The sequence below is a fragment of the Schistocerca piceifrons genome, chromosome 1, assembly GCF_021461385.2.
Source record: "Schistocerca piceifrons isolate TAMUIC-IGC-003096 chromosome 1, iqSchPice1.1, whole genome shotgun sequence".
Taxonomy (NCBI): Eukaryota; Metazoa; Arthropoda; class Insecta; order Orthoptera; family Acrididae; genus Schistocerca; species Schistocerca piceifrons.
The window spans coordinates 137,916,479-137,941,929 of record NC_060138.1 but is presented as its reverse complement, the minus strand read 5'-3'; positions in this window follow the sequence as shown (position 1 = coordinate 137,941,929).

Sequence of the window (25,451 nt, the reverse complement as noted above, 5' to 3'; positions counted from 1 at the left end):
AGGACTGGACTGGTTACATGCACGTCAATGCACAGCCCCATACTACGGAGTATGTACAAATCTTTTTCGAAGGAATACAGGTAACGCTGACTCTCTGGCCTACACCTTCGCCTTATATAGATTGCCCGTGGAACATATTTGGGATATGATCGGCGAGCAACTTGTTCGTTCTTATCCCCCTGCAGCCAGTTTCGATGATACGTGAACACGCTAACAAATCGCCTAGCCCTCTTTCATTCCACACCACAGTGTCTATAATCTGATTAAAATTACTTGATCATTACACTTCACGCATCCCCCCGACCAGAGCACACCGTGTCTAGCTTTTTTCTCTTCATGCGTTTGGATTCCGAATCTCTTTATTTCCTCAATTCATTAGACATGATAACCATACCAAACCCAGACATATAAAACGATTGCAGCGAAATATGCACGTTTCATACATGGCAATAGCATAACACTACTGGATCCTTTCGTGGAAGACGTGATTCGGCATCACAAATTCGATTAATACTGTCTCGGAGGTCGGCATATGTATGACACTGCATCACGCGGAGCTTTTTGAAGGCAGCGGATCATAGTTTGCAACTGATGCTATAGAGGAACAAATATAGCCCTGTAATGTGAAATTATGCTGTAGCACATTGGTTGACATACTGTGTTGACGTGTGGAAGGTTTTGGGTTCGAACCTCAGCAGATAACACAATGTTTTTAGTTGTAAAACTTTATCAGAATGACACTGATTATTGTTTTTGTGCTAAATGCTTTATATGTAAGTTACTTCTTTTTAGTCGTTTGTCGCATCATTTTCATCAGCTATTGACTTTTTTGTTTGTTGTTATTTTTTCTTCTCAACATTACTTTTTCGTTTGAAGTCTTCCTGTTCCGTCTATAATCTGTAACCGGTTGGCAAACAGGCGTGATTATTAGTTGGTATCGCGTCAGTACGAGGATAGTTTCAGGTAATCGATGAAAATGAGAAGTTCGCTTTTACTATTGATACGGAGATTTTCCTTTCTTGAGTCTGCTCGCAGAGATCAGCTTTAATCGTGGTGAACAAAGCGAGCATGATTAGTAGTTCTGCTGCAAGTTGCTGACTGCCGTTTTCTTGGATATATTACACATCACGAAGTTGTGGTTAGGCTAAGACACGATAGTAAATTAGGACCACAAAGCGCTTTGTCTGCCGCAGTAGAGCCATTGGTCACTTAAAATCAGATGAGGTTGGTCGCTCCTTGTAGGCTTTGGATTTAACACATACTGCGTAATATTTAGACATTCTCTCTCCTGTAAACTTAAAAATTGGTGACTTACCCTTTCATTTTGATTACTGTTCTGAAATCCACTTTCATTTCCTTCCACTGTTTCTTTTTCGTAGCTTGAGCTATGTTAAGTGATTCGCCGTGTTTGCGTGCCGACTTTAACTGAGCGGCAGCCGATGTAGCAACATTGTAGCGGCCAGTGGCATACGCCAACTGAGAGGTAAGTTGAATAGGATCTTTTTTATAGAGGCTCTGACTGCTTCACCTGGCGGGTTAACACCGTATTGAATTTTCACAGTCAAAACGCTCGTACAGTTCTGCAGTTCTATTCATTTGCGTATTGTCACGCCCATAATGTCTGGAACAAATTTCGTAGTAATCACATGTCTCATTCTTGGTGCTGCGACTTTCACTAGATTATTGTTTTGGTACATCCTTTTCCTTGCATAAAAATTTCTCGACTCACCTGTTGCGTCAAATTCGAATAAAAGTCCAACCTTGCGATGATGGTTCAAATGGCTCTGATCACTATGTAACTTCTGAGATTATCAGTTCCCTATAAATTAGAACTACTTGAACCTAACTAACCATAGGACATCACACACATCCATGCCCGAGGCAGGATTCGACCCTGCGACTGTAGCGGTCGCTCGGTTCCAGACTGTAGCGCCTAGAACCGCTCGGCCACTCCGGCCGGTGATTTCGATGATATCAACCATCACTTCGTCAGGGACTAAAACTGACTGTCGTGAACTGGAAGGTTCCCTCTTTCATACTCACAGAACGGCATCGCGTCGGGATGGCGCGGACAGAGATGGCGATTTCTATTTAGTGTTGCTTGCAGCGCCATCCATCAGACAAGCCAAGAGGGCCAACACATAGCGCGACTTCCATTTCGCTGTGCAACAACTAGCAAGATAGGTAGAGTCCTAAATAGGCAAAGAATCAGACCAGGCCTCCAGCCACCGAGAAAAATTAAAGAAATGTTGTGACCCGTTAAAAATGATCTTGGCCTGAGATTGCTGGGAATTTATAGTTTTCTTTGAGCGCGTGTCAATAGTTACATGGGCAGTCTATACAGACATCGTGGCGTTGAGCATTGGCATCGTCTTAAATACAGTCATTAGGATAAATTAACAGTGGCAGAGCACAGGTTGTTAAATAAGCACATGATTTTGTTTGAACAAACGAGAATAACTGCTTACGTTTCGAACTATTGGAACTCTGTCATCAAAGTAACTCTTGAAATGATACTGTGAAAACAAATTCAGCAGGGACACCGGCTATGACCTTAGCAACGCATGGAAGCATGCACTTGACAAGAAAGAAACACAGAGGAATACTTCCTGCAGTTCACGACCTGATGCGACGGATGACGCTGCAAATAACGCTAGGTAAAGAGCGCAATCAAAATGTATGGGCGTAGAGGGCATCTCCTCCGTCCGCGCCATCGTGACATAATCCTGCCAAATGGATGCTGTTGTGTGGGTATAAAAGAGGGAACCTTCCAGCTCACTACACGTCAGTGAGGTTGGAGACCTGACAGTGTTTACCTGCGAGTACGTGCGCGTCGTTCGTTAAGGTCACGAGTGCTGCTCAGTGTTGTTTAGAGGTAGTGCTTGAGTCGAGGCTGATTCGTCGTTCGCCTTCTAACATCGTTGGTTTTTCGTGTGCGTCCCGTTGTGGTTCAAATGGCTCTGAGCAATATGGGACTCAACTGCTGTGGTCATAAGTCCCCTAGAACTTAGAACTACTTAAACCTAACCAACCTAAGGACATCACACACATCCATGCCCGAGGCAGGATTCGAACCTGCGACCGTAGCAGTCGCACGGTTCCGGACTGCCGTCCCGTTGTGCCGGGCATTTGTAGGCGACAGGCGTTAGTGTATTTTGTCTGCCAGGGCCCTGGCTACGTCAGACTGGCCGAGACAAGGCATGAACAGGGCCAAGGATAGGAATTCCCAACTAGGCGACTCTTCCGCTACCCCTTCGCGCGGCAATGTGACAGCGGCTAGTCGACGGCTGTCCCCGGCAAGCTGCTAGAGGCGCCGATACTGACACCACCCAAAGTGCTAAGGAACGTGCGCATCATGCCTCCCGCCACAAGTCACCGATAACCACTGAGAGTGATACCGATTCACTTGTCCTGTCCACAGCTTCACATGAGGGATCGATCTTTCTCTTCGTCATCCGACGACTCCAATGGCCGCCTGGTGATAGACATCTCACCCAATGACAGTCAAGCCATATCGGCCGCCAGTACTGGTATAACTAACCGCAGCATGGACGGCCCTTCGGGTGCTGTTTCATTAACACCATTTCATCGACCCAGTGGGCCTTCTGGGAACTCCTACACTGTCAGTCCTCCCCGTGGTCGAAAATCTAAGTAGCCTTCCCCTCGCGCCCATCGCTGCGGCCGTGATTCGGATTCAGATGCCTCCACAGCTGGAGCAGACTCACTTGTTGGTGCCATGGACCAGGTCATGGGAGCCCTGCCGACCTCACTTCTCGGAATCTACTGACACCATCACCACGGGAGGAGAAGATCCCTCCATAGTTTACAACCCCACGAACTATATTAAACTGAACACCGGACTGCAAGGCCTTATTTCAGGCCAATTGCAGGCAGTTTATCAGAAAGACCACATCAGGTACCTGCTTAACGGAAAGGACGATTATCTCAAAGACCTCAGCTTTGTGAAGTCAAGGACTTTGGACTACTACACTCGTAAGGCTTCTGATGACAGAAGGGCAAAAATTGTCATCAAAGACCTTCCCTGAGAAGTTAGAGAAACGAACATATTGTCTCAAGCTCATGGATCTTTTGGTTCACCAATACAACAATAGGGACCCTGAGACCCATAAATTAATCCCTCTGCCCTCCCTTGTTGTCTCCCTTATTAGGAGAGAAGACGAACGCATTTACCAAATCAGGTATCTCCTGTGCAACAAGGTGCGTACTGCATCACATGAAGGCCAAAATGGCCCAACAATCTGCCGTAGGTGTCAACATTTACGAGGCCGTGCTAATTACTGCTTACTGCCTTTTCGGTGTGTCAAATGTGCCAGCTCACATGCGTCAGAGGACTGCAAACTCCCAGCCTCAAATAACCCAAATCCACAGGTGCCCGCTGTCTGGGCACCTCTCATGATCCCCACCATCTGGCTTCTTGGAAGGGTTGTCCTATATACCAGAAGTTTATCAAGTCTTCCCACCCTCCAAGAAGGAGGCCAAGGTTGGCCACCCTCACCATCCCAGGATCGCACTCATTTCCCCAACTTAAGGGGAAATGCCTGATGTTCAGGCGCAGAGCCCTCCACTGTGGCACCTTCTCCATCAGTCACCACGCCCACCCCTACCCGCCGCAGGGTCAAACTGCTCACCCGAGATATTCCCCCAGTGGTGAAGACAGATGCTTCTTCCAGCATGACATGAGAGAGATCCCCAATTTCCTCTCTCTTTTTCTGTAACCCTACATCAGGGCGGTCATTCGTGAAGCAGCTCAAAAGATTCATTAATTGGAGAACAACTCACCAAGTTTATTATCCTTGTTGATGGGCTCAGCCAGATTTTGTTATAGTGGTGAATCGCTCACCGCCGGCAGGAGCGGCCGAGCGGTTCTAGGCGCTACAGTCTGGAACCGCGCGACCGCTATAATCATGCAGGGACCTCTATACGGCAGTCTCATTTTCCCCTTAACATCTTGCCCGGTTCCAGCGGCATGATTCCTGAGAAAAAAGAGATCGCCGATCTTACCCTTAAAGGGGAGACGTCCTTGATAACATCTAACGGCCTGGTGATGGTGCGCCAAATTAATACTTCGCCTGGCCCGCTCCCAATTTTCTCTTAGGGTCGCCGGAGTAATGGTCTCAGGAAAATGTGACTAATACTCCGGAGACTAGATAATGGAGAGTGTAGGCTAACATGAGTGGCACAGGCGTTGCCCCGGTAGCCTCACGGCCTACCGAATTAAAAGCCTGGTTAAACCATGGCAACGTCGTGTCCCAGCGGGTTGGAGTCTTGGCATGGTAAATACGTAAGAGCAGCCTTAAGGTTCCTATTAACCTGTTCTGCATGTTCAAATGTGTGAAATCTTATGGGACTTCTAAGGTCATCAGTCCCTAAGCTTACACATTACTTAACCTAAATTATCTTAAGGACAAACACACACACTCATGCCCAAGGGAGGACTCGAATCTCCGCCGGGACCAGCCGCACAGTCCATGACTGCAGCGCCCCAGACCGTTCTGCTAATCCGGCGTGGCAACCCGTTCTGCATTAGAGGGTTTGGGATAATATGGAGTGGTCGTGATGTGTTTAATCCCATGGTTAAAGCAAAAGTTCTTAAGGAGCCTAGAACCAAAAGCATGGGCATTACCACTCACAAGAGATTTAGAAGGACCGAACCATGAGGAGACTAGACAGTTGGTTGGCAGCGATCTCCGCCGTAACACAGCGAGTAGGGAGCAACAACGCAAAGCGTGAAAATGCGTCCACAACTACTAAGACGCAACGGCCACCTCTCCTCGTAAGAGGCAGAAGACCTATATAATCCATGAAGAGTCCATCGAGCGGAAGAAACTGAAGAAGACCTTTATGGGCACCCGAATCGGACTTGGCGCTTTCGCAGTGATTGCACCTCGACACAAATCAACTAGTACCGCGGTACATATTGGCCACACAAATCCCTCACGGACCTGATTCAGAGCTTTATAAAGGCAGACGTGCTCCGCGACAGCAGTATCATGAAAATAGAGCAATACCATGGGTACCAAATCACCGGGAAGGCAGATCGTCAACTCCTGACCGGCTCCCACTCGTTTACATAAAACGACCTTACTCAGGCAGTACTCCGCACTCTGCTCTCCCACCTCGAGGTGCTGGCGAATGGCTCCCCATATGGGATCTTCCACCTGCTTAGCCTTCAGATCACAAAAGAGCCCGGGTGTCTCAGTTAGAATGTTATTCGCACCGAGAACCGCCGGCTGAGAATTCTCCCCGCCTTCCCCCGACTCTTCCGTGAACATCCGGCTAAGAGCATTGTCGATGACATTCTGAAACCCACGTACATGCTTAACATTAAAACGGAAGGCAGATATCCGGACCACTCAAAGAGCTGTTCGACTGGTCTTGAGAGAACTGGCTATCACCCCAACACACGGCTTGATTCTCCGTCTCAAGAATGAACTTCTCGAGAGTGAACAATACCCCAGAGCCTCGCATTCGTCGATGGAATAATTAGCCTCGGCCGAAGTAAGCCGACGAGAGGCGTAAGCTACAGGATGCCTTTCGCCTTGTTGTTCTTGAAGAAGAACGGCGGAAATTCCGGAATGAGAGGCATCAGTCTGCACACTGCAGGTCTCAGTAAAGTTAGGTACTGCTAAAACCGGAGGATTGGTGATAGTGGCTTTAATCGCTTCAAAGGCATGCTGTTCCTCTTCCAGCTTCTTAAGCAGATCATTAAGTGGAACGGCCAGTTGCTCACAAAAGAAATTGGCCATGCCAATAAACCTGGCAATGCCCTTCTTATTTTTGAGGGGAGGACATTGCTCTAAAGCCTTAGTAAGCTCTTTATCAATTCTAGCACCGTTGGCAGAGACGAGATGTCCAAAAAATGAAATACAAGGCCGACACAGGTTAATCTTGAATGAGATTTTTACTCTGCAGCGGAGTGTGCGCTGATATGAAACTTCTTGGCAGATTAAAACTGTGTGCCTGACCGAGACTCGAACTCGGGACCTTTGCCTTTCGCGGACAAGTGCTCTACCATCTGAGCTACCGAAGCACGACTCACGCATGGTCCTCACAGCTTCACTTCTGCCAGTATCTCGTCTCCTACCTTCCAAACTTTACAGAAGCTCTCCTGCGAACCTTGCAGAACTAGCACTCCTGAAAGAAAGGATACTGCGGAGACACGGCTTAGCCACAGCTTGGGGGATGTTTCCAGGATGAGATTTTTACTTCTGTAAAGTTTGGAAAGTCGGAGACGAGGTACTGGCAGAAGTGAAGCTGTGAGGACGGGGCGTGAGTCGTGCTTCGGTAGCTCAGATGGTAGAGCACTTGCCCGCGAAAGGCAAAGATCCCGAGTTCGAGTCTCGGTCGGGCACACAGTTTTAATCTGCCAGGAAGTTTCAGGTTACTCTTATTCAGCTTGACAGTATGCCCAGCCCTTCGTATTCTAGAAAAAACCTGATCAAGGTGCTTTAGTAGGTCAGAGAAAGATATGCAAAAACAACGAAATCATGCAGTTATTTATAAACACAGTTATACTTAAGATCTCCCAGAACAGCTGCGTCAGTGGCAAAGCCGAAAGGATTGAACTCAAATAAGTTTCAATCGGTTCAGAACGCCGTAGCCGCCTTCGAGTGCTTAGCCAGCGGAATTTGATTGCACGCCTGATTTAAGTCCAAAACGGTAAAGAAGCGCGCTCCAGAAAACCAAGTGAAACAAGTGTGAAGGTAGGGCAAGGGAACTGATTCCACGACGACTTTCTTATTCAGGGCCTTATAATCAACGACAGCTCGAAAATCGCCATCCTGCCCTTTAGGCACAAGGAAGACCGGTGAAGCATAAGGGGAGGTAGAATAACGGATAACATCAGCATCCAGCAGGGTTTTCATCTTAGGAGGAGAAAGTCCGTAGGACGTCTGGCGCAAAGGTATTCTATCCAGAAGATGGATATGATTCTGGATAAGGGTCATGACGCCCAGCCTGTCCGAAACAGCATCATGATAACGATTCAACAGTTCCATTATACACTTACGCTGCAGATCATCTAAGTGAGTAAGATCATAGCTGTCCACGGTACGCACGCCACTGCTCTTACGGCAAACACAGAATCTAAAACAAACTCCAGGCGAGAACTGAACGTTGAAGGTACCGCCAAAATAATCAAGTACTAACCCGGTACGCTCAGGTTCTTAGCAATAATAAACTGCCGCGCAACTTGCCTAAGAAAGGCAGCTCTTAGCCATCCGCAAGTCTACATCTTTGTGTGACCGGCCTCGGAATCGAAAATCGACACAAATGCCGATACTCCAGGTAGCAGCCCTGATCAATGAGAGAAACCGAGCTGCCCAAATCAAACTAAATATGTGTTCGTTGCCAACATGTGTACAAATGGAGGGAGTGGGTGGTGAATAAACCAATAGCCCTATATTTAACTGGCCAATTCCTACAACGAGCCAACCTCTCTTCTTCAAACGTGAACTGTTAGGACGGGAAGCCCGTTGCTTCGAAAATTCGCGAATAAAATGGGTGTCAGCACCACAGAGAAAAATACGTCGGATCTCCGGTGTTCGCTTCTGCTTAAACGCGGACTGACCATCCCTCAAGGCAACGCACTGTTTGTCAGCAAACGCAAGAGCTTCCGCCGTATCTACAATACATTGCATCTGACTGCAAGAGGAAGGCTTATTCGCAAAGGTAAAACGCGAGCAGACTTGTGCCGCATCCTCTCAGTACGGCGGTCAGTGCTCCCTGCTTCCTGGATGCGCATATGTAATGCGATGCGTACTAGGTCAAAATATTGTCCAAAGGTTTCCAGTTGCGCCTGCACTTCCTCTAAAGGAACTCGCATACGCACTGACAGTTTTTAGTTTAAGGGGAGGTTTACTATCTTTTGGTTCGAAAAATCGTTTTTTTTTTTTAAATTGCGTTTTTGGATCCATAAAAGTGTTTAGAATCCACCCCTGAAACGGTTCTTCCGAATACGGAACGGAAATGCCTGAAATCGGCCTTTTTCACGCACCAGTTTCTTCGGGAATTTCAACTTTGTAGACGCGAAAAATTATTCTATATGCTTGCCCATGACTAAAAGTGAAAAAGTGATCAGGGAGCTTACGACGTACTATGGCTTGGCAATCCATTTGTGTGGAACAGATGAAGAAGGTAATTTGGGCAACGTATTTCCACAAGTGTTCGACGGATGACCACCCACAAGAGCCAAATTGTCCTGCTGGGGAAACTAGTTGGTGCAAGCGGCGCATTGCAGAGGCTACCGGACATCTGCACGAATATCGACGCGACCAGCCGCTCTCCAAAGAAGTTCAAAAAATGATTCGTCCGATCTACGAGGCCCTTCCGGAGGACGAGTTACTGTACCGGTGCTTGGGAGGCAATACACAAAATTCAAATCAAAGTTTGAACGCGTGTGTTTGGAAGTTAGCCCCCAAGCATTTGCATTCTGGTGCGAAGACTGTGGAGATTGCGATTTTCCTGACAGTGAGCAGCTTCAACGAAGGGTATTCAGCAATTCTGAAGACCATGACAACGATGGACGTCGCCCTGGGACTCTGTTCGCCACAGTTCGCGAAGCATTCGGCCGACCACCGGATTCAAGCGGTCAAAAACCGCTTGTCACCGGCCGTACGAGCGGCTCTGGAGCAGCACAGGAGGGCGGAGATCGCCCTCTGTGAGGAAGAGGAAGGACCAGTTTATTGACCCGGAATAGCAGATTGAACCTAAGTTGCATTACATTGCATTTATGTGTAGCCCCAACTTCAAACCCGTTTTTCTCGAAATGATTTCTTTTTATCGCTCGGTATGGTAACTTTAAATCTACTGAACCGATTGGCATGATTCTTTGTTTCCGACGAAGTTAACTAAATAGTCTAGGAGTTGTGCCATCTGTATTCCTATCCATCAACTGTAAATATTTTTATTTGGGCGACGAAGTCGAAAAATCGATAAAAAAACCAATTTTTTTCAAATGGCCGCCATTTTGTTTCCTATGGTCCAAATAACAAATAATCATATGTACTTCGCTAACGTCAACTCAATTTTGAATTCAGACGAGCCGGATGACCTGTGACAAACCGCGCGTGGAGTTCTACATCGAAATTTTGTTTCGTTCCGACGGCACTTCCGCCTTTGCTCTTAGCTATTTCCGGTCGAAAAAATTCCGGTTTGTAGAGAAAATATCAATAAACGTTCAGACCAAATTTGACATTGATATCTATAACTCATCCCGAGAAAAAAATTCTCAGAGGACATGCTTTTTTCGGGACAAAGACAGTAAATCTCCCCTTAATACACGTTGCCTAAACTGCCCTAACGACCCACGTTCCTGCAAAACTTCGCGCAGAAGTATACTCAACCGCCTTTAGTTGCCAGTTAAAATAAGGCTAGCATAACGGGGTGACGAACCTGTAAGGCTTCCGCGTGAACCTGAAGGTGTACAAGCAACCACAACACCTGCTGAACCTGAGTCACAGCATCCAAGACCAGTTCCTTATACCCTTAATAAGCAATAATATCGGGTTAAGCAAACGAGCAAATTGATCAGCTAAACTACCTAGTGCCGACAGTTCAGTCAGTAAAGGTTGTATCTCGGCCTCGGTTTCAGACCCAAAACGTCCTCCCTACAGGAAGTTGTGAATAGTATCAAGTGATAATTCGCCATTCTATTCAGCGTTTCAGATTCATGAGGTGAGGTTAGACTTTGTGATCCAGTGGTTTCGACTCAGACATACTAGTGTTGGGCCATACTAGGATAATTTCTGTGGAACGGTGTACGTCAGTTTAACATTTTTCGAAAATATATGAGGCACTTAGTTTTTCTAAGTGCAGGAATATGACTTCCACACCGTTTGCGTGGTGTAGAGGATTCCTCTCATAAGTGAATCTTCGAGAAAGGGAGGAAGAAAGAAGGAAAGAAGGAAAGAAAGAAAAGAGAGACAGAGAGACAGAGTCAAAGAAAAGCAGTCAGTAAGATTTGCAAAATATTTGTCGTGGGTTTTTCATTCCTAGGAAAGTGTAATACATACATCAAAAAAAGGTTTTCATCATCCCGGTTCCCAGAACTCCTGAAGATGACTGTGGATACTGTATCACAGACACTCTCCCTTTCACTGATCAGAGATATCACTAAATACGTCCAAAGATGTAAAGAACTATCCAAGGGCAGCGCCTATTAGACGGAGGGGGTCCGACACCCGATCAGTTTCGATCGTTCCATCAGGAAGGAGGTACACGCCTTGTGCTGTCTGTAGTTCAACCATGCCTAGACGGTCAATATCGTGGTTAGATCGCGTCTGTATTGTTACTTTGTGCCAAGAGCTCCCGGCAAGGGAAGTGTCCAGGCGTCTCGGAGTCAACCAAAGCGATGTTGTTCGGACATGAAAGTGATACAGAGAGACAGGAACTGTCGATGACACGTTCAGGCCGCCCAAGGGCTACTACTGCAATGGATTACTGCTACCTACAGATTAGGGCTCGGAGGAACCCTAACAGCTACACCACCATGTAGAATAATGCAGTCACAGGACGTGGTGTTCCGACTCAAACTGTGCACAATAGGCTGCATGATGCGCAACTTCACTCCCCACGTCCATGGCGAGGTCCATCTTTGCAACCACGACGCCATGCAGCGCACTACACATGGGCCCAACAACATGCCGAATGGACCGCTCAGGATTGGTGTCACGTTCTCTTCACCGATAATTGCGTATGACTTCAACCAGACAATCGTCGGACACGTGTTTGGAGGCAACCCAGTCAAACTGAACGCCTTAGACACACTGTCCAGCGAGTGCAGCAGCTAGGTGGGATGGCGTTTTATGGGGCCAACGTTCGGCGTTGGTGGTCTTGGAAGGCGCTGTAAGGGCTGTACGATACGTGAATGCCATCCGCCGACCCATAGTGCTACCACATCGGCGGATTTATTGGCGAAGCATTCGTCTTCATGGTCGACAATTCGCTCCCCCATTGTGCACATCATGTGAATGACTTCCTTCAGGATAACGACATGGCTCGACCAGAGTCGCCAACATGTTCTCCAAACACGAACCCTGTTTATGGACGACGTGACCAACAAACCATTCTGAGGGATCTACGCCGATTCATCGTTGAGGAGTGGGACAGTCTGCACCAACAGTGCCTTGATGAATTTGTGGACAGCATGCCACGACGAATACGGGTATGCATCAATACAACAGGACGTGGCACTGTAAATTAGAGGTACCGTTGTGTACAGCAACCTGGACCACCACCTCTGAAGGTCTCACTGTAAGGTGGTACAACATGCGATGCGTGGTTTTCATGAGCAATAAAGAGGGTGGAAACAATGTTTATGTTGATCTCTATTCCAATTATCTGGACAGGTTCCGGAACTATCGGAACCGAGGTGACGTAAAACTTTTTTGATATGTGTACATTCCTTGAGATAAAACAGATAAAAAACGTTTAAATCCATTCTATATTTCGTCAAAGGCAATTTCGCTGATCACATTTTTCCTTCCCTGTGCGTAGTAATTTTATGTTATTTGTAAGACAAAAATTTCTCTTGACAAAGTGCAAAACATATTGCAAAAGATGCGATTCAGAAGCCAGAATACGGATGTTGACTGTAATTTCAATGCAGCCATTATAGCGCTTACAAGAACTCTTATCTTCTGCTGTATCTCCAACGCACGCAATAACAAATCTTTTTCACGGGAACTCTTAGGTCCTGATATACGTAAATATATTTTCCTTTTTTTATAAAGTGGTCTAACGATTCTACCTGGTCCAAAACTGATCGTTTGACCACGATTTTTCTCTGAAACGGAAGAATGATGATGATACCCTTTCCACAGGAGGTGCTTGAGAGTGAACGCAGAGTTCTGGTAAGTGGATGGGTCGCAGAGTTTGGTCTCTCCTTGTTGGCTTTGGCTTTAACATATATTGTGTAATATTTAGACATTTTCTCTTCTGTAAACTTAAAAACTGGTAACTTCCCCTTTCATTTGGATTCCTGTTCTGAAATGCACTTTCAGTTCCTTCCACTGTTTCCTTTTCATAGCTTTAACCAACAATGCGGATAATTAGAAGTCTACATTGTACCCTTTGTGTTCCTACTTATTCTCATTTTTCTTATATCTATTAGCTGACAGTGTAAGTGATAATGAATGTAGGTTTCTTGGCGTTCTCCACTTAATTTCAAAACATACGATACAAATGTTGTTTGAACTACATAAGCATATTTTACTTGGGATACTTCGTGGACCTATAATTAGGGGAGTCCAATAAATATTTATAAAGAGAATCTATAATACGTGCGGCCGGCTGAAGTGGCCGTGCGGTTAAAGGCGCTGCAGTCTAGAACCGCAAGACCGCTACGGTCGCAGGTTCGAATCCTGCCTCGGGCATGGATGTTTGTGATGTCCTTAGGTTAGTTAGGTTTAACTAGTTCTAAGTTCTAGGGGACTAATGACCTCAGCAGTTGAGTCCCATAGTGCTCAGAGCCATTTGAACCATTTTATAATACGTGCGATCCATCCGCCGAACATTAGACCGTCCTCATTCGTTCGCTTCCCATAATGTTTGACGTTTAGTATGCTTTTCTAGTCTCAACACGTTGTGTTTATTATTATTCTGTGGTTGCATAAGTTCGTAGCGTTTTTCTATAAGATAAACACTACAGAGAGACATAACAGAGACTTAGGTCATCAACAATACATTCTCCTTCACTGTGTACAACAGTCTGCCAACGCTGGGGTAACTTTTAGATTAAACGACTGTAGAAATCACGGGATTTTGAAGCGATAGACTAGTCGCGCCATGTCCGCACGCATTTTTATCCGAAAGGGAAATTAATTCTCTGAAGGTTTGAAACGCTACAGCAGTTTCCGCTCCAGAAGCATCAGGTTTCGCTGCTCGCTCGCTGAGCAGACGTGCCCTCGGTGCGTCTGTCTCGATGTTCACGCGTGGAAGAGAGCTATTTGAATATTTGCACTAATTCTTTTATTTCCAGCTTCGGATTGTGTAAGGAAATGATTGTTCTCGTTTAGTTTCGGAAATTTGACCCGTGTGTTAATGTATCTAGTCCCCAGTTTGCCCGTTATCCTCCTCACATAGTGGATGTCCCATGTAAAATACTGGGAGACTTTGGTGGTATACATTTGGCCAACATACTTCCGTCTTGCCCATAGAAATGTGCGTGCAGATTAGTATATAATATACCAGAGCTATAAGTTGGAAAACTGTAATATCTGTAAACTGGAACAATTTCTGCAATCGCTGTAATGTCGAGTGATAATCAGAATGAGGATTTCACTCTGCAGCGGAGTTTGCGCTGATATGAAACTTCCTGGCAGATTAAAACTGTGTGCCGGACGGAGACTCGAACTCGGGACCATTGCCTTTCGCGGGGAAGTGCTCTACCAACTTAGCTACCCAAGATGAGCTGCCCGCGAAAGGCAAAGGTCCCGAGTTCGAGTCTCGGTCCGGCACACAATTTTAATCTGCCAGGAAGTTTCGAGTGATAATGATTAAAATAAATAGGTAATCAATTGTCGTCAATCTTTAACATAGCCTAAAAATCACAAAGGAGTCAAGTGAAAGGAATTCATTTAAAATAAAAGGTATAGAATGCAGGGACCCCCACATCTGCGGGTGAGCCCTCCAACCCCTTGCCTAGTATCGAACAGAAAGGGCACGCTCTCTAGGTAGCACTCTCAAGCTCCCCTCCCCAGTTATCCGTTGCGCAATTTTCATTCAGGGCTTGACGACATCAACTTTCATCTGCCGTCCCTAGCCAAGGAGATTTGACAGTAATCTTTCAGGTTGTTCGATAGAGAAAGGAAAAGGTGAAAATCAGAGAGCGCAAGATCAGGTGAATAAGGTGGGTGCGGGATAACTTCACCATCCAACTACTGTATAAAGTATTTCGTGATAACTCGTGTATAACGAATTTTGTCAATGTAGCAGAATGTGGGCGGGAGTTACCGTGGAGTAGCAGTCCTGCTGGTAGCTGTTCTTGGACTGCGCCTGCAAGACGCCTCAATTGTTGACAATAAATGACAACAGTGGTGGTTACACATCGGAGAAGCAATTCGTAGTACAGCACACCGTCGCTGTTCTACCTGATGCGTATCTTTTATGGTTCAAAATGGTTCAAATGGCTCTGAGCACTATGGGACCTAACATCTGTGGTCATCAGCCCCGTAGAACTTAGAACTACTTAAACCTAACTAACCTAAGGACAACACACACATCCATGCCCAAGGCAGGATTCGAACCTGCGACCGTAGCGGTCACGCGGTTCCAGACTGTAGCGCCTAGAGCCGCACGGCCACACCGGCCGGCTGCGCGCAGATCTTTGGACGGGGAATTGTTGCTTTATTTGGGCTCAACAATTCCTTTCTTTTCCTCATGTTAGCATAAAGACACGATTTCTGCTCAGGAGTGACGGTACAGGGTAGGAGTGGTCGGTGTTGTTCACTATCCAATTGATGACGACTTAGCAGAGTCATTTTGGCTTAGGGCTTGCGGTACATTATTGACCTTCCCTATTTTGAGCAAACGCCGCGCTATGGAGGAATAACCTCATGTGACCAGTTCTAGATTACAGTGTCGTGGGTCATTTTGGATTAATGAGTTTAAAAGATCTTCATCGAACCCCGAAGATCTTCCTGAACGTGGAGAGTAATGTCAAAACGTTCCTGCTTGTAACGAGAAAACATTTTCTTGCCGTTCTCTGTCCAGTGGCATATCGCAGTGCACGGCCCAAATGGTTCTGGCTGCGCCCGCTTCTGTCAACTGTTCACGGAACTCAAACAGAAGACTACGTGGGAAATGTTTCAATTTCTCCACTTGGCACTCAATTTTCTAGCCTCGCAGCACCGCTCACTATACGCAAATGATAAAGTAACCATGTGTAAACTCAAACAGCAACAGTGAACTATAAACAAAACACGACAATCGATAAATAAACCGAGCAACCAAAATACCGACATGTGAGACAGAAACGCAACGAACTTATGTACCAAACCAATATTTTGATGATAGACCTGTCTTAGCTATGGTACTAACGTCATCTTAATGGTATTCATAAAGTGAAAATGAATTAGAGCGAATGCTTCTTATTATTGCACTCATTCTATTTCTCATCTTTAATAAAATGAATATTCACAATGATCGCGGACTCATGCAGGATTTTATTTTCTTTATTAAGAACTGATTCAGATACTTTATAATACACATACCTTCCGTAAGGTAACTCACTTTCTGGTTACAACGAAAACATGAGAACCTATGCTCCTGGAGTTTCGGAAATGTCGCGAGATACAGTAAAAGCCTTTGTCAAGATTCTCCGTCTTCATAAAATTCTGGGAATATCATATTGGTTAACATATGTTGGAAGGAGAAATTGGATGCAACAAAGTTTGTTACACAAAAAGAAATGTATCAATGTATGAGTGGGGGACCCAAAAAAAAAAAAGAATTTCTTTTTAGAAAGCATATTTTTATTGTTTTCAAATACAAACTTAATCTCCTTCGAAATATTCTCCATTAGCATTAATACACATCTCCAAACGTTCATGCCAGTGTTCGAAGCACCTCTTAAATTTGTCCTCTTTGATACCTGCTAGCACTTTCATGACATTGCGTTCTACGTCTTCGACATCCGCAAAACGCTTCCCTCTCAAGTCTCTTTTCATCCACGGGAATAGGAAGAAGTCCGAGGGTGCTAAATCCGGCGAATAGGGCACGTGGGGCAAGGTAGTCGTCTTCATTGAGGCCAAAAACTGGCGAACGCAGAGAGCCGTGTGCGCGGGAGCATTGTCGTGATGTAGGAACCGCACACCAGAATCCCACAAAGCCGGACGTTTTCGCGACAAAATTCTGCGAAGCCGTTTCATAACCTCCAAATAGAATTGTTGGTTTTCTGTCTGGTTTTCAGGGACAAATTCAGAGTGTACGATCCCTTTGATGTCAAAAAAACACATCAACACCGTTTTCACATTCGATTTCACTTGTCGAGCTTTTTTTTGGTCGAGGTGAGCCAGGTGACTTCCATTGTGATGACCGTTGTTTACTTTCTGGACCGTACCCATAGCACCACGACTCATCACCTGTAATGATTCTGTTGAAAAAATGTGGATCATCTTTGAACGCATCATTCATTTCGAGACAGGCGTAATTACGACGATCCCTTTGATCTCCGGTAAGAAACTTTGGCACGAATTTTGCTGCCACTCTTTGCATCCCGAAATCGATGGTCAAAATGCGCTGAATTGAGCTCCAGGACAACCTTGACAAGCTCTGGAGTTGGACAATTGTCCTGCGTCGATCTTCACTGATGAGATCACGGATTTTGTCGATGTTGTCTTCGCTTCGAGCAGTTGAAGGTCGACCGGAACGGGGCTGATCTTCAACCACCATTCCTCCCTTTTTAAACCGAAAAAAACATTCATACACTTGCGTTTTACTAAGAGCATGGTCTTGGTAGGCTGTCTGAATCATAGCAACAGTTTCTGCTGCGTTCTTGCCGAGCAAGAAACAAAACTTCACTGTCGCACGTTGTTCGTAAGAACTAGCCATTTCCTCGTGTCGCGTCTGCACTGTACGCACACTCAAAGAACTGCCAAAGAAACTGTTGTGTCTAGACAAGACAGCCTCGACACAATGAGGGGAAGCCGAAAGGCACGCGCTAAGCTAAAGCAGGATGGCGTGAGGTCTGAAACAGGATACGTAATGAATGCTATAAAGAAAAGTACGTGGCTGCTGGAATATTTAACTTTAATCCATCCTTTTGGTACATCTGAAGATTGTGGCGATACAAGTGAGACTCTTTAGATACATGCAATGTTACTAATGGCGCCTTGCTAGGTCGTAGCCATTGACTTAGCTGAAGGCTATTCTAACTATTGGCTCGGCTAATGAGTAATGCTTCGTCCATGTAGTCGCTAGCAAAGTCGTCCGTACAACTGGGGCTAGTGCTAGACCGTATCTCGAGACCTGCCTTGTGGTGGCGCTCGGTCTGCGATCACACAGTGGCGACACGCGGGTCCGACATGTACTAATGGACCGCGGCCGATTTAAAGCTACCACCTAGCAAGTGTGGTGTCTGGCGGTGACACCATAGAAACCACACTTCTCACTGTTGGGTGACGGCGAGTGGCAGAATGAATCAGCAGAGCTCCTACTACGACCCTCTGGCTGCGCAACCAGCTACTACAGGTACACGATGTGCAGCATTACGATTCCGGTTACTTTTGGGTCCCCCCTCGTACACAAAACATAGCGAAATTCGACCACTGTGAACACCAATCGTGCATGCGACCAGTCAGTTGTGAGCAGGCAGTGTTAAGGGGATTTTCTGGTCTATATGTTACAAAAAAAATATTTTCATTGCGTCTTTCGATACCTTATATTATGGAGAACATGTACGCTCTATGGTACTGTTCAGTACGGTATCTCTGCAGATGGACTGTTTCGAAGAAGAAGACAGAGACGACTACCGCTGCAGACCTCGGATAACACGAACAAAAATACTCGACGCCGGGTGCGGCAGAGAACCGCGGGCGATACGGAGGAGTAATGAGAGAGGAGTTCTGAGAAAGGCGACAGTAATGCGGCAGAGTGGCACTACGGCACGCCGCGCAGATACCGCGAGGCGCTGGCGCCAGCGACGGCGGCCCTCGAGCACGGCGAGGTCTGCGGCCGCCCGTCTGCCATCAGCCTCTTCCCGCCAGCAGCCGCCAGACACGCTATATTGGGCGCCCATTGTTTCCGGCGGCCACCCCCGCCACCGACGCCTGCGCTCGATATGGCGTCGGCGTCTGGCTACAGCGGCAGGGTGGGGAGGGGAAAGAGAGGCGAGGGGAAGGAGAGGGGAGGCACCGGCGTCGAGTGCCCTCGAGGCGCGGCGCGCCGGGGCGCCAGTATTGTGTCAGCGCCGGCTCGCGGCTCGCGGCTCGCGGCTCGCCACCCTCCACGGGGTGCTGCCGCAGCACGCGCCGGCAGCCGCTTCCGGTGTCGCCTTACGCCCGCCTCCAGCTGCCTCGATACATTCCAATTAATGCTCCCGCGGCTACCGACACAGGTCTCAGGCTATAACAATACCGTACGCGGCATACAAGAAGGGGAGCACACGTTATTATTCTTATTCTACACTACTGGCCGTTAAAATTGCTACACCACGAAAATGATGTGCTACAGACGCGACATTTAACCGACAGGAAGGAGATGCTGTGATATACAAATGATTAGCTTTTCAGAGCACTCACACAAGGTTGGCGCCGGTGGCGACACCTACAACGTGCTGACATGAGGAAGGTTTCCAACAGATTTCTCATACACAAACAGCAGTTGACCGGCGTTGCCTGGTGATACGTTCTTGTGATGCCTCGTGTAAGGAGGAGAAAAGCGTACCACCACGTTTCCGACTTTGATAAACGTCGCATTGTAGCGATTGCGGTTTATCCTATTACGCAATTGCTGTTCGCGTTGGTCGAGATCCAATGACTGTTAGCAGAATATGGAATCGGTGCGTTCAGGAGGGTAATACGGAAGGCCGTGCTCGATCCCAACGGCCTCGTGTCACTATCAGTCGAGATGACAGCCATCTTATCCGCATGGCTGTAACGGATCGTGCAGCCACGTTTCGATCCCTGAGTCAACACATGGGGACGTTTGCAAGACAAAAACCATCTGCACGAACACTTCAACGACGTTTGCAGCAGCATGGACCATCAGCTCGGAGACCATGGCTGCGGTTACCCTTGATGCAGCGTCACAGACAGGAACGCCTGCGATGGTTTACTCAACGACTAACCTGGGTGTACGAATGGCAAAACCTCATTTTTCGGATATATTCAGGTTCTGTTTAGAGCATCATGATGGTCGCATCCGTGCTTGACGAAATCGCGGTGAACGCACACTGGAAGTGCGTATTCGCTTTCGCCATACTGGCGTATCACCCGACGTGATGGTATGAGCTGCCATTGTTTACACGTCTCCGTCACCTCTTGTTCGTAGACAGCACTTTGAACCGTGGACGTTGCATTTCAGATGTGTTACGACCCTTGGCTCTACCCTTCAATCGATCCCTGCGAAACCCTTCATTTCAGCAGGATAATGCACGACTGCATGTTGCAGGTCCTGCACGGGCCTTTCTGGATACAGAAAATGTTCGACTGCTGCCCTGCCCAGCAATTTCTCCAGATCTCTGACCAACCGAAAACCTCTGATCGAGCTACTGGCTCGCCACAATATGCCAGTCACTACTCTTGATGAAGTTGCATGGGCAGCTGTACCTGTACACGCCATCCAAACTCTGTTTGACTCTATGCCCAGGCGTATCAAGGCCGCTCTTGCGGCCAAAGGTGGTTGTTCTGGTTACTGATTTCTCAGGATCTACGCGCCTAAATTGCGTGAAAATGTAATCACATGTCAGTTCTAGTGTAATATATTTGTCCAATGAATACCCGTTTATCATCTGCATTTCTTCTTGGAGTAGCATTTTTAATGGCCAGCAGTGTACGTGCTGGGCTTATCCCGTGACTTCATAGAGCTGGCACGTTAATCTGGATTAAGCAGCGATAGTCTTGTCACAACCCTCCCCTCGACCCCCCTCCATCCCCTCATATCCACCACTGACCTACAACTCCCGGACGGAATTTGCGTATTCCATTTCCATACGTCTAGTATTACTCGTTGTGAGAGTTTTCTTATGGTTTGCGAATCGGGTAACTCTGGTGGGTCGTGGCTAACAGCTTGGTACTCAGTTGGACGTGGAAAACAGCCTAAAAACCACGGTAACTGTGGCTAGCACGGCATACCAGCCACCGTCATTAATCCTCTGGTAATGTTCGTCCCGTTGCAGGAGCAGCTCTCCAGATTCTGGAAGCGGTGTGCCAGCGTTCGGACATTTACATCTACATCTATATCTACATCCATACTCCGCAAGCCACCAGACGGTGTGTGGCGGAGGGTACTTTGAGTACCTCTACCGGTTCTCCCTTCTGTTCCAGTTTCGTATGGTTCGTGGAAAGAAAGATTGTCGGTATGCTTCTATGTGGGTTCTAATCTCTCTGATTTTATCCTCATGGTCTCTTCGTGAGATATACGTAGGAGGGAGCAACATACTGCTTGACTTCTCGGTGAAGGTATGTTCTCAAAACTTCACCAAGAGCCCGTACCGAGCTACTGAGCGTCTCTCCTGCAGAGTCTTCCACTGGAGTTTATCTGTCATCTCCGTAACGCTTTCGCGATTACTGAATGAGCCTGTAACGAAGCGCGCTGCTCTCCGTTGGATTTTCTCTATCTCTTCTATCAAACCTATCTGGTACGGATCCCAAACTGGTGAGCAATATTCAAGCAGTGGGCGAACAAGTGTACTGTAACCTACTTCCTTTGTTTTCTGATTGAACTTCCTCAGATTCTTCCTATGAATCTCAGTTTGGCATCTGCTTTACCGACGATCAACTTTATATGATCGTTCCATTTTAAATCGCTCCTAATTCCTACTCACAGATAATTTATGGAATTAACTGCTTCCAGTTGCTGACCTGCTATATTGTAGTTAAATAATAAAGGATCTTTCTTTCTATGTATTCACAGCACATTACACTTGTCAACACCGAGATTCAATTGTCATTCCCGGCACCATGCGTCAATTCGTTGCAGATCCTCCTGCATTTCAGCACAATTTTCCATTGTTACAACGTCTAGATATAGGCCTACTACAACATCATCCGCAAAAAGCCTCGGTGAACTTCCGATGTTATCCACAAGGTCATTTATGTATATTGTGAATAGCAACGGTCCTACGACACTCCCCTGCGGCACACCTGAAATCGCTCTTACTTCGGAAGACTTCTCTCCATTGAGAATGACATACTGCGTTCTCTTATCTTGGAACTCTTCAATCCAATCACACACTTGGTCTGATAGTCCATATGCTATTACTTTATTCATTAAACGACTGTGGGGAACTGTGTCAAACGCCTTGCGGAAGTTTAAGAAACGCGACATCTACCTGGGAACCGGTGCCTATGGCCCTTTGAGTCTCGTGGGCGAATAGCGCGAACAGGGTTTCACACGATCTTTTTCGAAACCCATGCTGATTCCTACAGAGTAGATTTCTAGTCTCCAGAAAAGTCATTATACTCTAACATAATACGTGTTCCAAAATTCTGCAACTGATCGACGTTAGAGATATATGTCTATAGTTCACCACATCTGTTCGACATCCCTTCTTGAAAACGGGGATGACCTGTGCCCTCTTCCAAATCTTTGGAATGCTACGCTCTTCTAGAGACGTACGGTAGACCGCTGCAAGAAGGGGGGCAAGTTCTTTCCCATACTCTGTGTAAAATCGAACTGGTTATCCCATCAGGTCCAGCGGCCGTTCCTCTTTTGAGCGATTTCAGTTGTTTTTCTATCCCTCTGTCATCGATATCTACCATTTTGTCATCTGTGGGACAATCTAGAGAAGGAGCTAATTGCAATCTTCGTCTGTGAAACAGATTTAGAAAAAGACATTTAGTATTTCGGCCTTTAGTCTGTCATCCTTTGTTTCAGTACCATTTTGGTCACAGAATGTCTGGACATTTTGTTTTGATCCATCTACCGCTTTGACATAAGGCCAAATACCGGCAGGTTAAAGCAAGCATGCACGGATGAGCCAAACTAAGATCTCCTGCTGAACAGAGCGGTGGTCCACATTTGGAACACTATACAGCGGCAATTCCGCGTGGCAAAGACTCGATAGGTTCTTGCTACGCCTCCAGAGGTATGTGGCACCATATGTCTACCAACAGGTCACTCATTCCGCGTAAACGAGGGCCATTGCTTTGTGGGTGTGGAGCTGCCGCTCAATAGCGGTCCAGATGTCTTCCATCGGGTTCACACCAGGGTGTACTATGAAGCTCCTGAATCCACTGTGCAACGATTCTGGCCTTGTGACAATGACGGTTATCCTGCCTTCTGGAAACAAAATTTTGTCCATGATATCAATTTGAGTTCACTATCAAGATCTTCAAACCACTATAGCACTATAATGGCCTTATGACATGTAAAGTTACCCTGCTTTAAAAACACCATCATCATGAAGGACTATACGTGCCCCGTAATAATTAGTCACGAAGTCCACAGCAGCTATGGTGCCTTAGATTACTAGCACAGGTCCTATCAAAGCCCACAGGAGTCTCCACAATAGCACAGGTCCTATCAAAGCCCACAGGGGTCTCCACAATAGCACAATACTGCAACATCCGATCTGCACAACGCATGTTTCGGACAGTATTTTACGTCTGTGATGGCGCATCCGGACTCGACCATCGACTTCTTGTAACAAGAAATGTGATTCATCTGACCAGTCAACAGGTTCCCATTGAACATTGGTCAGTTTCGATGATCCAGTGCCTACTGGAATCGTCCTTCCCCGTGTCTCTGGCTCAACATAGGATACCCATGTTCTAAACTGTGCACTCAATGGCGAGCTGCACGAGCACTATATTCTGCAGTCGGAGCTGCCGCAGGTCGTCGCCTATCCTACGTAAAGAGATGGACCTCGAATCTCCTCCTCGGCTAGTTGCAGTTTGTCCTTTGTTGGACCGCTGTCTAGTGATCCTCCCAACAGTGGCACCCGAATACCCAAAGAGCTCTCCCGTTTGCAAGATGATCGTCTCCACGAGCCGGGCCTTAACATCCTGCCCCTTTCCAGAGTCGCCTATATCAGTGGTTTTGATTTGCTGCTCGATCCGTGGCTTTTCTCTGCTTATATGCGAGATCGTTAAAGTTTCGCTACTTGTGCGACGGAAAACTATTTACCGTATGTGTACCAAATTACATACAAATGATGCTCAGACTGTGCGCTGTAAGATTTGTATTGTTAGTAGTTTTAGAGTCATTACTTGCCGTTAGTCGTCGGTACTGGCATAACGACGCAGGGCGTAGGTTTGAAACACAAACGTCAGCGTGCATAATAGTTTCAAATAGTCTACATGGATTTGGACGAGACGAACAGGGGAATACTATTGAAGAAATGGAGAGAACCGTCATTGACATCGGCTGCACAACGATTCTACCGTCGACAACACACATTTTACTCAAATCCCGGAAAGGTAAGGTAAGAAAAATTCGGACTCGTGCTGAAGCATACAGACAGTCGTTTCTTCGTGGCTCTGTTTGGTAGTGGAACGGGAATTGGAATGGCTAGTTGTGCCACAAGGTGCCCTCCACCACTCCTCATACGGTGACCTGGGGAGTATACGTGTAGATATAGATGTAGATGAAACAGCATGAAAACGTAAATTTGGTGGCGGTATAGCACAGTATTAATGAATTCGACTGCAGAATTGCTGACAAAATCCACATGCAAAGAATCAACGCCACTACATAATCGCTCAGGGACTGAAGTGGTCAAGATAGAAATATTCGGAGGCGAAAGCCAGTCGATCATATTTTAATGGTATTTGAATTACGTAACCATTACGGCACCTCACCTCAACCTCTCGATACCAGCAATATTCTACTGTGTTTCTGTAAAATAGTTAACATATTTCTGTGACAACATTTAGATTTGATATCATCAATGTAGAGGAACTTCGATATATCGATATGTAATATTGCAATGATATTATTCTTATGTTTATTCTTTCTTTTGTCACTATGATCTTTGACGTACTTGTAACTCTGATTTTTGGGCGCGTAAGCTGTTATTAGAGAGTCAAGTTTTGGTCGTCATGTTGAAAAGACTCAAATTGTAGTCAGTTTATGAAATGTGAACTTTAACAGTGAGGAAGATACTTTCAAGTATGTTTTATATTCTGAAGTGATATTTTGGAACGAGTTACGTGATATTACAACAAAAGTAATAAAAGAGAAGTGTAACTTAAATTCGGAGTGCTGATTACTTTTTTACATCATCATTGTCCTAACTTGCAAAAGTTTAATCTTCAAGAATGTTTTATGAAACACATCTATAAAACTTCTGAATATCGCAGAATAACACCTAGGCCTCTTTGCATCCGACCTTGGAATCATCACCACATAGATTTTCGACGATTGAGCCATGAGTTCACAACGAGACCAGCGTGGGAAACACGAAAAGATGAGTGCCTAGTTTATCCATTATTTCAAGAAATGACTTTATTAACTGTGCTGTAATGACACCTGCCACATAATATAACTTTGTTGTTGCGCGAAAATGCAATATTTAGCATCGTGAGCAACACTACAATCATAATTAATTTTTGACCTTTGTTGTGGTAGAATATGCACAGAGCGGCTGGTTTTTGCTATGTTCCTCGAGGTACTATTAGAAAATGTAATGTGCGGTGCTGTCGATGTGATAATTACGGTCCACACCATTCAAAAACTGCAAGGCAACGTGAATACCTCAGGCATGAGCCAGCTCGGCGCACTCGAGGACACTGCAAAGCCTCGGCTTGGCAACCGGCCGAACGCCTTTT